This window comes from Diorhabda carinulata, unplaced genomic scaffold, assembly GCF_026250575.1.
Source record: "Diorhabda carinulata isolate Delta unplaced genomic scaffold, icDioCari1.1 Dcau_14, whole genome shotgun sequence".
Taxonomy (NCBI): domain Eukaryota; kingdom Metazoa; phylum Arthropoda; class Insecta; order Coleoptera; family Chrysomelidae; genus Diorhabda; species Diorhabda carinulata.
Genome location: NW_026613959.1, coordinates 237501 through 250000, shown reverse-complemented (window position 1 = coordinate 250000; position 12500 = coordinate 237501). Strand labels below are relative to the sequence as shown.

At 35.5% G+C, this 12500-nt stretch overlaps 3 non-coding genes across 3 annotated transcripts in view; all 3 read left to right on the top strand.

Annotated features, from left to right (window-relative positions):
• The first annotated feature begins 7977 nt into the window (after positions 1–7977).
• LOC130903192 (small subunit ribosomal RNA) lies at positions 7978–9899 on the top strand. Its single transcript, XR_009060599.1, has one exon. It is a non-coding gene; the product is annotated as a small subunit ribosomal RNA (ribosomal RNA).
• A 1112-nt stretch (positions 9900–11011) lies between these two features.
• LOC130903144 (5.8S ribosomal RNA) lies at positions 11012–11167 on the top strand. The gene has a single exon (XR_009060562.1). It is a non-coding gene; the product is annotated as a 5.8S ribosomal RNA (ribosomal RNA).
• A 708-nt stretch (positions 11168–11875) lies between these two features.
• LOC130903139 (large subunit ribosomal RNA) overlaps positions 11876–12500 on the top strand; it is a 4066-nt gene continuing 3441 nt past the window's right edge. Inside the window, exon 1 of the ribosomal RNA XR_009060557.1 lies at positions 11876–12500. This exon is cut by the window's right edge and continues 3441 nt beyond it. This is a non-coding gene — a ribosomal RNA (large subunit ribosomal RNA).

The window sequence follows — 12500 nt, the reverse complement described above, 5'->3', positions numbered from 1 at the left end:
CCCCGAACGGCTTCTACATACTAAACACCTTCATTCAATTTTCACAATTCATCTTTTTCGACAAGTTCCTATATCGAGCGGAATCTAATTTCCTAATACTTTGCTTTTCATAATTATTACTATTTTCATACAACTTTTATATAATACACCTCGTACGTTCATACATCGAGCGGCCATCTAATTTCATAATACTTTTTTCCGTTATTGTTAATATTTTCATAACACTTTTATATAATATACCTCGAACGGCTTCTACATAAAAAAAATTTCCATTCAATTTACACAATTCAACTTTTTCGACAAGTTCCTATATCCTGCCGACCAGACACCAAACTTAATACGGTTTTATAGACACTAGCGCCCTCTGCCGGCCAGTCACCGAACTTAACACTGTTTTATAGACACTAGCGCCCTCTGCCGGAGAGACGACAAACTAAACACCTTTTTATAGACACTAGCGCCCTCTGCCGGAGAGACGACAAACTAAACACCTTTTTATAGACACTAGCGCCCTCTGCCGGCCAGTCACCGAACTTAACACGGTTTAATAGACACTAGCGCCCTCTGCCGGCCAGAAGACAAACTAAACACCGTTTTATAGACACTAGCGCTCTCTGCCGGCCAGTCACCGAACTTAGCTAATTTCGTAATACTTTGCTTTTCATAATTATTACTATTTTCATACAACTTTTATATAATACACCTCGTACGTTCATACATCGAGCGACGATCTAATTTCATAATACTTTTTTTCTTTATCGTTAATATTTTCATAACACTTTTATGTCATACACCTCGGACGACTTCTACATACAAAACATCTCCATTCAACTTCACATATCATCTTTCTCGACAAGTTCCTATATCGAGCGGAATTAAATTTCATAATACTTGTTTTTCATTATTATTTCTATTTTCATACAACTTTTATATAATACACCTCGTACGTTCGTACATCGAGCGGCCATCTAATTTCATAATACTTTTTTCCGTTATTGTTAATATTTTCATAACACTTTTATATAATATACGTCGAACGGCTTCTACATAAAAAAAATTTCCATTCAATTTACACAATTCAACTTTTTCGACAAGTTGCTATATCCTGCCGACCAGACACCAAACTTAATACGGTTTTATAGACACTAGCGCCCTCTGCCGGCCAGTCACCGAACTTAACACGGTTTAATAGACACTAGCGCCCTCTGCCGGCCAGAAGACAAACTAAACACAGTTTTATAGACACTAGCGCCCTCTGCCGGCCAGACGACAAACTGAAAACATTTTTATAGACACTAGCGCCCTCTGCCGGTCAGTCACCAAACTTAGGTAATTTCGTAATACTTTGTTTTTCATAATTATTACTATTTTCATAAAACTTTTATATAATACACCTCGTACGTTCATACATCGAGCGGCGATCTAATTTCATAATACTTTTTTTCTTTATCGTTAATATTTTCATAACACTTTTATGTCATACACCTCGGACGACTTCTACATACAAAACATCTCCATTCAACTTCACAAATCATCTTTCTCGACAAGTTCCTATATCGAGCGGAATTAAATTTCATAATACTTGTTTTTCATTATTATTTCTATTTTCATACAACTTTTATATAATACACCTCGTACGTTCATACATCGAGCGGCGATCTAAATTCATAATACTTTTTTTCCTTATTGTTAATATTTTCATAACACTTTTATGTCATACACCTCGAACGGCTTCTACATAAAAAAAATTTCCATTCAATTTACACAATTCAACTTTTTCGACAAGTTCCTATATCCTGCCGACCAGACACCAAACTTAATACGGTTTTATAGACACTAGCGCCCTCTGCCGGCCAGTCACCGAACTTAACACTGTTTTATAGACACTAGCGCCCTCTGCCGGAGAGACGACAAACTAAACACCTTTTTATAGACACTAGCGCCCTCTGCCGGCCAGTCACCGAACTTAACACGGTTTAATAGACACTAGCGCCCTCTGCCGGCCAGAAGACAAACTAAACACCGTTTTATAGACACTAGCGCTCTCTGCCGGCCAGTCACCGAACTTAGCTAATTTCGTAATACTTTGCTTTTCATAATTATTACTATTTTCATACAACTTTTATATAATACACCTCGTACGTTCATACATCGAGCGACGATCTAATTTCATAATACTTTTTTTCTTTATCGTTAATATTTTCATAACACTTTTATGTCATACACCTCGGACGACTTCTACATACAAAACATCTCCATTCAACTTCACATATCATCTTTCTCGACAAGTTCCTATATCGAGCGGAATTAAATTTCATAATACTTGTTTTTCATTATTATTTCTATTTTCATACAACTTTTATATTATACACCTCGTACGTTCATACATCGAGCGGCCATCTAATTTCATAATACTTTTTTCCGTTATTGTTAATATTTTCATAACACTTTTATATAATATACCTCGAACGACTTCTACATAAAAAAAATTTCCATTCAATTTACACAATTCAACTTTTTCGACAAGTTCCTATATCCTGCCGACCAGACACCAAACTTTATACGGTTTTATAGACACTAGCGCCCTCTGCCGGCCAGTCACCGAACTTAACACTGTTTTATAGACACTAGCGCCCTCTGCCGGCCAGAAGACAAACCAAACACAGTTTTATAGACACTAGCGCCCTCTGCCGGCCAGACGACAAACTGAACACGGTTTTATAGACACTAGCGCCCTCTGCCGGAGAGACGACAAACTAAACACATTTTTATAGACACTAGCGCCCTCTGCCGGCCAGTCACCGAACTTAACACGGTTTAATAGACACTAGCGCCCTCTGCCGGCCAGACGACAAACTGAACACGGTTTTATAGACACTAGCGCCCTCTGTTGGAGAGACGACAAACTAAACACATTTTTATAGACACTAGCGCCCTCTGCCGGCCAGACGACAAACTAAACACCGTTTTATAGACACTAGCGCCCTCTGCCGGCCAGTCACCAAACTTAGGTAATTTCCCAATACTTTGCTTTTCATAATTATTACTATTTTCATACAACTTTTATATAATACACCTCGTACGTTCATACATCGAGCGGCCATCTAATTTCATAATACTTTTTTCCGTTATTGTTAATATTTTCATAACACTTTTATATAATATACCTCGAACGGCTTCTACATAAAAAAAATTTCCATTCAATTTACACAATTCAACTTTTTCGACAAGTTCCTATATCCTGCCGACCAGACACCAAACTTAATACGGTTTTATAGACACTAGCGCCCTCTGCCGGCCAGTCACCGAACTTAACACGGTTTAATAGACACTAGCGCCCTCTGCCGGCCAGAAGACAAACTAAACACAGTTTTATAGACACTAGCGCCCTCTGCCGGCCAGACGACAAACTGAACACGGTTTTATAGACACTAGCGCCCTCTGCCGGTCAGTCACCAAACTTAGGTAATTTCGTAATACTTTGTTTTTCATAATTATTACTATTTTCATAAAACTTTTATATAATACACCTCGTACGTTCATACATCGAACGGCGATCTAATTTCATAATACTTTTTTTCTTTATCGTTAATATTTTCATAACACTTTTATGTCATACACCTCGGACGACTTCTACATACAAAACATCTCCATTCAACTTCACAAATCATCTTTCTCGACAAGTTCCTATATCGAGCGGAATTAAATTTCATAATACTTGTTTTTCATTATTATTTCTATTTTCATAAAACTTTTATATAATACACCTCGTACGTTCATACATCGAGCGGCCATCTAATTTCATAATACTTTTTTCCGTTATTGTTAATATTTTCATAACACTTTTATATAATATACCTCGAACGGCTTCTACATAAAAAAAATTTCCATTCAATTTACACAATTCAACTTTTTCGACAAGTTGCTATATCCTGCCGACCAGACACCAAACTTAATACGGTTTTATAGACACTAGCGCCCTCTGCCGGTCAGTCACCAAACTTAGGTAATTTCGTAATACTTTGTTTTTCATAATTATTACTATTTTCATAAAACTTTTATATAATACACCTCGTACGTTCATACATCGAGCGGCGATCTAATTTCATAATACTTTTTTTCTTTATCGTTAATATTTTCATAACACTTTTATGTCATACACCTCGGACGACTTCTACATACAAAACATCTCCATTCAACTTCACAAATCATCTTTCTCGACAAGTTCCTATATCGAGCGGAATTAAATTTCATAATACTTGTTTTTCATTATTATTTCTATTTTCATACAACTTTTATATAATACACCTCGTACGTTCATACATCGAGCGGCCATCTAATTTCATAATACTTTTTTTCCTTATTGTTAATATTTTCATAACACTTTTATGTGATAGATACACCTCGGACGGCTTTTAAATACAAAACATCTCCACTCAATTTTCACAAATCATCTTTTTCGACAAATTGCTATATCGAGCGGAATTTAATTTCATAATACTTGTTTTTCATTATTATTTCTATTTTCATACAACTTTTATATAATACACCTCGTACGTTCATACATCGAGCGGCGATCTAAATTCATAATACTTTTTTTCCTTATTGTTAATATTTTCATAACACTTTTATGTCATACACCTCGGACGACTTCTACATACAAAACATCTCCATTCAACTTCACAAATCATCTTTCTCGACAAGTTCCTATATCGAGCGGAATTAAATTTCATAATACTTGTTTTTCATTATTATTTCTATTTTCATACAACTTTTATATAATACACCTCGTACGTTCATACATCGAGCGGCGATCTAATTTCATAATACTTTTTTTCCTTATGGTTAATATTTTCATAACACTTTTATGTCATACACCTCGGACGACTTCTACATACAAAACATCTCCATTCAACTTCACAAATCATCTTTCTCGACAAGTTCCTATATCGAGCGGAATTAAATTTCATAATACTTGTTTTTCATTATTATTTCTATTTTCATACAACTTTTATATAATACACCTCGTACGTTCATACATCGAGCGGCGATCTAATTTCATAATACTTTTTTTCCTTATTGTTAATATTTTCATAACACTTTTATGTCATACACCTCGGACGGCTTTTAAATACAAAACATCTCCACTCAATTTTCACAAATCATCTTTCTCGACAAATTGCTATATCGAGCGGAATTTAATTTCATAATACTTGTTTTTCATTATTATTTCTATTTTCATACAACTTTTATATAATACACCTCGTACGTTCATACATCGAGCGGCGATCTAAATTCATAATACTTTTTTTCCTTATTGTTAATATTTTCATAACACTTTTATGTCATACACCTCGGACGGCTTTTAAATACAAAACATCTCCACTCAATTTTCACAAATCATCTTTCTCGACAAATTGCTATATCGAGCGGAATTTAATTTCATAATACTTGTTTTTTATTATTATTTCTATTTTCATACAACTTTTATATAATACACCTCGTACGTTCATACATCGAGCGGCCATCTAATTTCATAATACTTTTTTTCCTTATTGTTAATATTTTCATAACACTTTTATGTGATAGATACACCTCGGACGGCTTTTAAATACAAAACATCTCCACTCAATTTTCACAAATCATCTTTTTCGACAAATTGCTATATCGAGCGGAATTTAATTTCATAATACTTGTTTTTCATTATTATTTCTATTTTCATACAACTTTTATATAATACACCTCGTACGTTCATACATCGAGCGGCGATCTAAATTCATAATACTTTTTTTCCTTATGGTTAATATTTTCATAACACTTTTATGTCATACACCTCGGACGGCTTTTAAATACAAAACATCTCCACTCAATTTTCACAAATCATCTTTCTCGACAAATTGCTATATCGAGCGAAATTTAATTTCATAATACTTGTTTTTCATTATTATTTCTATTTTCATACAACTTTTATATAATACACCTCGTACGTTCATACATCGAGCGGCGATCTAAATTCATAATACTTTTTTTCCTTATTGTTAATATTTTCATAACACTTTTATGTCATACACCTCGGACGGCTTTTAAATACAAAACATCTCCACTCAATTTTCACAAATCATCTTTCTCGACAAATTGCTATATCGAGCGGAATTTAATTTCATAATACTTGTTTTTCATTATTATTTCTATTTTCATACAACTTTTATATAATACACCTCGTACGTTCATACATCGAGCGGCGATCTAAATTCATAATACTTTTTTTCCTTATTGTTAATATTTTCATAACACTTTTATGTCATACACCTCGGACGGCTTTTAAATACAAAACATCTCCACTCAATTTTCACAAATCATCTTTCTCGACAAATTGCTATATCGAGCGGAATTTAATTTCATAATACTTGTTTTTTATTATTATTTCTATTTTCATACAACTTTTATATAATACACCTCGTACGTTCATACATCGAGCGGCCATCTAATTTCATAATACTTTTTTTCCTTATTGTTAATATTTTCATAACACTTTTATGTGATAGATACACCTCGGACGGCTTTTAAATACAAAACATCTCCACTCAATTTTCACAAATCATCTTTTTCGACAAATTGCTATATCGAGCGGAATTTAATTTCATAATACTTGTTTTTCATTATTATTTCTATTTTCATACAACTTTTATATAATACACCTCGTACGTTCATACATCGAGCGGCGATCTAAATTCATAATACTTTTTTTCCTTATGGTTAATATTTTCATAACATTTTTATGTCATACACCTCGGACGACTTCTACATACAAAACATCTCCATTCAACTTCACAAATCATCTTTCTCGACAAGTTCCTATATCGAGCGGAATTTAATTTCATAATACTTGTTTTTCATTATTATTTCTATTTTCATACAACTTTTATATAATACACCTCGTACGTTCATACATCGAGCGGCCATCTAATTTCATAATACTTTTTTTCCTTATTGTTAATATTTTCATAACACTTTTATGTGATAGATACACCTCGGACGGCTTCTAAATACAAAACATGTAATTTCATAATACTTCTTTTTAATATTCACAATACATCTTTTATATATTTTCACTATACATCTTTATTAATGTTAATGTAGAAGGCGTACCGTTGTACAGCGCACATATATGTGTGGTGTATCGAAGTTGACGTCTCGTTAAATTTTAATAAACTCGTTATAATTTACGTAAAGACGTTGTTTCGGTCATTCCACATCGGTGGATTATATAGTTTTCTGAAAGGGTCCCCGTTCTCCTCCAATATATTAACGTATATTGCTAGCGGTTCCCTTTTCAGATATTATATCAATTTATCCACAAGTTAAATATCTATTGCGAGATCGCGAATTTAGCTAGCGTTCTATCGTGAGCGATTCATATGCGATCGTCTATGAAAAATATATATTATATTACACTTTTATATATATAATACACAATATTTGCGATAACTCTCATTATTCCGTGCGAGAATAAAAATTTCGTTCATTATTACCTAATGTATAAACCATGTCGCTTACAATCTAGCGAAGGGTAGAGATAATGTCGAAATTGTAGCCCGGTCGACGTAATCATCTAATTTTTCTCATTTCGATTAAATTTAGATAGATTTATAGTCGATTCGGTGAAATTTTATAAAATAAGAAAAAATATAAATAAAGCGTGGCGCTGAAAATTATATATTTTCAATAATAAGCGCAGCAAACACGCAAAAGAAAAAGTAAATAACAATGTGTTTATACACGAATATAGATGATTATTATATTATGTATAAATATAAAGTATATATGTAATATAAAAAACATCATCATAATTTATCCTCTTTTGGATATTGTTATTAAAACTTTTTCGATAATAGTTTTTTATTATAAAATATATATATATATATATATATAATAATAATAGTAATAATATATATTATATATATTATAAAACACAGTTCCCTGGTTGATCCTGCCAGTAGTCATATGCTTGTCTCAAAGATTAAGCCATGCATGTCTCAGTACAAGCCAAATTAAGGTGAAACCGCGAAAGGCTCATTAAATCAGTTATGGTTCCTTAGATCGTACCCACATTTACTTGGATAACTGTGGTAATTCTAGAGCTAATACATGCAAACAGAGTTCCGACCGGAGACGGAAGGAGCGCTTTTATTAGATCAAAACCAATCGGTGGCGGGCTTGCTCGTCATCGTACAATTTGGTGACTCTGAATAACTTTTCGCTGATCGCACGGTCTCGCACCGGCGACGCATCTTTCAAATGTCTGCCTTATCAACTGTCGATGGTAGGTTCTGCGCCTACCATGGTTGTAACGGGTAACGGGGAATCAGGGTTCGATTCCGGAGAGGGAGCCTGAGAAACGGCTACCACATCCAAGGAAGGCAGCAGGCGCGCAAATTACCCACTCCCGGCACGGGGAGGTAGTGACGAAAAATAACGATACGGGACTCATCCGAGGCCCCGTAATCGGAATGAGTACACTCTAAACCCTTTAACGAGGATCAATTGGAGGGCAAGTCTGGTGCCAGCAGCCGCGGTAATTCCAGCTCCAATAGCGTATATTAAAGTTGTTGCGGTTAAAAAGCTCGTAGTCGAATCTGTGTCCCACGCCGCTGGTTCATCGTACGCGGTGTTAACTGGCGTGTCGTGGGACGTCCTGCCGGTGGGCTTAGCTCGCAAGGGCGGCCCAACTCAATCCCGCCGCGGTGCTCTTGACTGAGTGTCGAGGTGGGCCGGCACGTTTACTTTGAACAAATTAGAGTGCTTAAAGCAGGCCAAAATTTTGCCTGAATACTGTGTGCATGGAATAATGGAATAGGACCTCGGTTCTATTTTGTTGGTTTTCGGAACCCCGAGGTAATGATTAATAGGAACGGATGGGGGCATTCGTATTGCGACGTTAGAGGTGAAATTCTTGGATCGTCGCAAGACGGACAGAAGCGAAAGCATTTGCCAAAAACGCTTTCATTGATCAAGAACGAAAGTTAGAGGTTCGAAGGCGATCAGATACCGCCCTAGTTCTAACCATAAACGATGCCAGCTAGCGATCCGCCGACGTTCCTCCGATGACTCGGCGGGCAGCTTCCGGGAAACCAAAGCTTTTGGGTTCCGGGGGAAGTATGGTTGCAAAGCTGAAACTTAAAGGAATTGACGGAAGGGCACCACCAGGAGTGGAGCCTGCGGCTTAATTTGACTCAACACGGGAAACCTCACCAGGCCCGGACACCGGAAGGATTGACAGATTGAGAGCTCTTTCTTGATTCGGTGGGTGGTGGTGCATGGCCGTTCTTAGTTGGTGGAGCGATTTGTCTGGTTAATTCCGATAACGAACGAGACTCTAGCCTGCTAACTAGGCGTATTTCGACATCCCAAAGGCCCGTCGGTATTGAGTTTCGGCTCTTGCCGTTCGCGGTTTTTACTGTCGGCGTACAAATAATTCTTCTTAGAGGGACAGGCGGCTTCTAGCCGCACGAGATTGAGCAATAACAGGTCTGTGATGCCCTTAGATGTTCTGGGCCGCACGCGCGCTACACTGAAGGAATCAGCGTGTCCTCCCTGGCCGAGCGGCCCGGGTAACCCGCTGAACCTCCTTCGTGCTAGGGATTGGGGCTTGCAATTGTTCCCCATGAACGAGGAATTCCCAGTAAGCGCGAGTCATAAGCTCGCGTTGATTACGTCCCTGCCCTTTGTACACACCGCCCGTCGCTACTACCGATTGAATGATTTAGTGAGGTCTTCGGACTGAGCGCGGTGGCGTTTCGGCGTCGCCGATGCTTCGGAAAGATGACCAAACTTGATCATTTAGAGGAAGTAAAAGTCGTAACAAGGTTTCCGTAGGTGAACCTGCGGAAGGATCATTACAGAGTATTTGTTCGTTTTTAAACAAAAAAAAAAAAAACGAAATCAAGTCTGTATTAATTGTAAAAGAGAATTTTCTTCTACAAAATTATCGAACTCTTCAAAAGAAATTTATATATGTTATAAATTATATATATATTATAGATGTATATATATTGAAATCTTTTTTTAATTTTTACAAAATTCGAACAAGTTTCGAATAAAATTAAAAAAAAAAAGATAAATATAATTCATACGTCTATAAAAATATATTTACATATATAAATTTTTCCAATAAAAATATAACGAAAAATTTTTATCATAGTTTATAGAAGGCGTCGACGACGATGACGACACAACAATAACAACATATGTATTATTATATATTATAACGATTGACGGAACGATCATTAACAAAATTTCTTGTTAACTAAAAACGTTCTGATAAAGAATCGTTATTATAATAAACGAAAAATATATAGTTTATTGAAACGTCGTCTGTTGTCGTGTGTGTGTCTATATTTTTATGGATAAATTTTATTTCGTTTATTATATTATTACCTAAGTTTTTTATCGTTTGAAGGTAATACAAGAAAATATCGACAGATTATATGTGATGATTATATGTTATTGAGACATTTTCATCCGGGTACCTAAACGAAATTTAAGCACATGTCGTTTCTATCGATATGTATAAAAATTCGTTTTAGAAATAATATTTTATGTATTATTTCGAAGGTGTTCGAAGATTTACGCCCGACCGTCGAAATTTGTATAAAACTTTCAAGATAAAAAAAAAACTGTAATAATATAAAGAGGAGGAATATATCGTGCGAGATATCTGTCTATGCGCGCCTCGTTTGTAATAAAACATGTGCAGCGGTTAAAATTTATCAGATATATCAAAGTACGATATTATAATTTCTCTAAAAGTTTCGAATAATTACCATTTATTATAATATATATATATATATATATATATATATATATATATATATATATATATATAAAATGTCGTTATATAAATTTTCTATACGCGTATAAGATATTATAATAATATTATTAATTTAATAATAATCAAATATTAAAAATACGACGAATAGAATATGAGAAAACGACATAATAATAGAATGATTACCCTGAACGGTGAATCACTTGGCTCGTGGGTCGATGAAGAACGCAGCTAATTGCGCGTCAACTTGTGAACTGCAGGACACATGAACATCGACATTTCGAACGCACATTGCGGTCCTCGGATACTCGTTCCCGGACCACTCCTGACTGAGGGTCGTATCAATTTAAAAGACTGCTTAGAATTTAAAATTTTTCTATTTATTAAAGAAAAATAATGCCTAAGCGTGTTGGATGTGAAACAATAACGCACACTAATTAAGAAAAAACACATGCACATACAAACTAGTGCGTATTTTTTTTTGTATTTGTGCGGCATCCTAAAGTGCGAAAAGCAGCGTAAATTTTTATAGAAAAAGTTACGCAATTTTTGAACACAACCCGCTATACCATAAATTAATCGTGTATTTATATGAAATACATAAAATTTGTTTGGTAGAGAGTTATATTTATATATAATATATATATATATATTATACATATATACGACGTATATATAGTCGATAAATAAGTGTGTGTATATATAATATATTTATGATAAAATGATAACGCGGTCGTCGTGTCCGAGAGAAATAATAAAGTTTCGAAGACTGGACGTCTGACCAGTGTTTTATTTATATCATTTATACACACGGTATATCGACAAAATATATGAATTATATATATTAAAAATATTATATATGTATAAAGGCTGGTGGTGTGTTGCTGATGCTGATGCTGATGCTGCTGCTGCTGCTGCCGACTCTTTAAATAAAAACAAATAATGTTATATTTCATATGAGAGATGATATTATTAAACACACGTTTTTTTTTTATGATAGTTTGGCGAATTGTATTTAAATATTATACGAGATATATTATAATATATCGACCTCAGAGCAGGTGAGATTACCCGCTGAATTTAAGCATATTACTAAGCGGAGGAAAAGAAACTAACTAGGATTCCCTCAGTAGCTGCGAGCGAACAGGGAAAAGCCCAGCACCGAATCCCGTGGTCGATATCGGCCACCGGGAAATGTGGTGTTAGGGAGGATCCGTTTATCACGAGATCGTGCGGCGCGTCCAAGTCCTTCTTGAACGGGGCCACAGCCCATAGAGGGTGCCAGGCCCGTAGCGACCGTTGCCGATTGCGTGAGGATCTCTCCTGAGAGTCGGGTTGCTTGAGAGTGCAGCCCTAAGTGGGTGGTAAACTCCATCTAAGGCTAAATATGACCACGAGACCGATAGCGAACAAGTACCGTGAGGGAAAGTTGAAAAGCACTTTGAAGAGAGAGTTCAAGAGTACGTGAAACCGTTCAGGGGTAAACCTGAGAAACCCGAAAGGTCGAAAGAGGAAATTCATTCGCGTTTCGATAATTGAAGTTGAACGTTTGTATGACGGATATTGTTTGTGTTTCGGCATATTACAATAAATCGCGTTTTACGTTTTTCTAATCGATATCGAACGCGTGCACTTTTCCTCTAGTAGGACGTCGTGATCCGTTGGGTGTCTG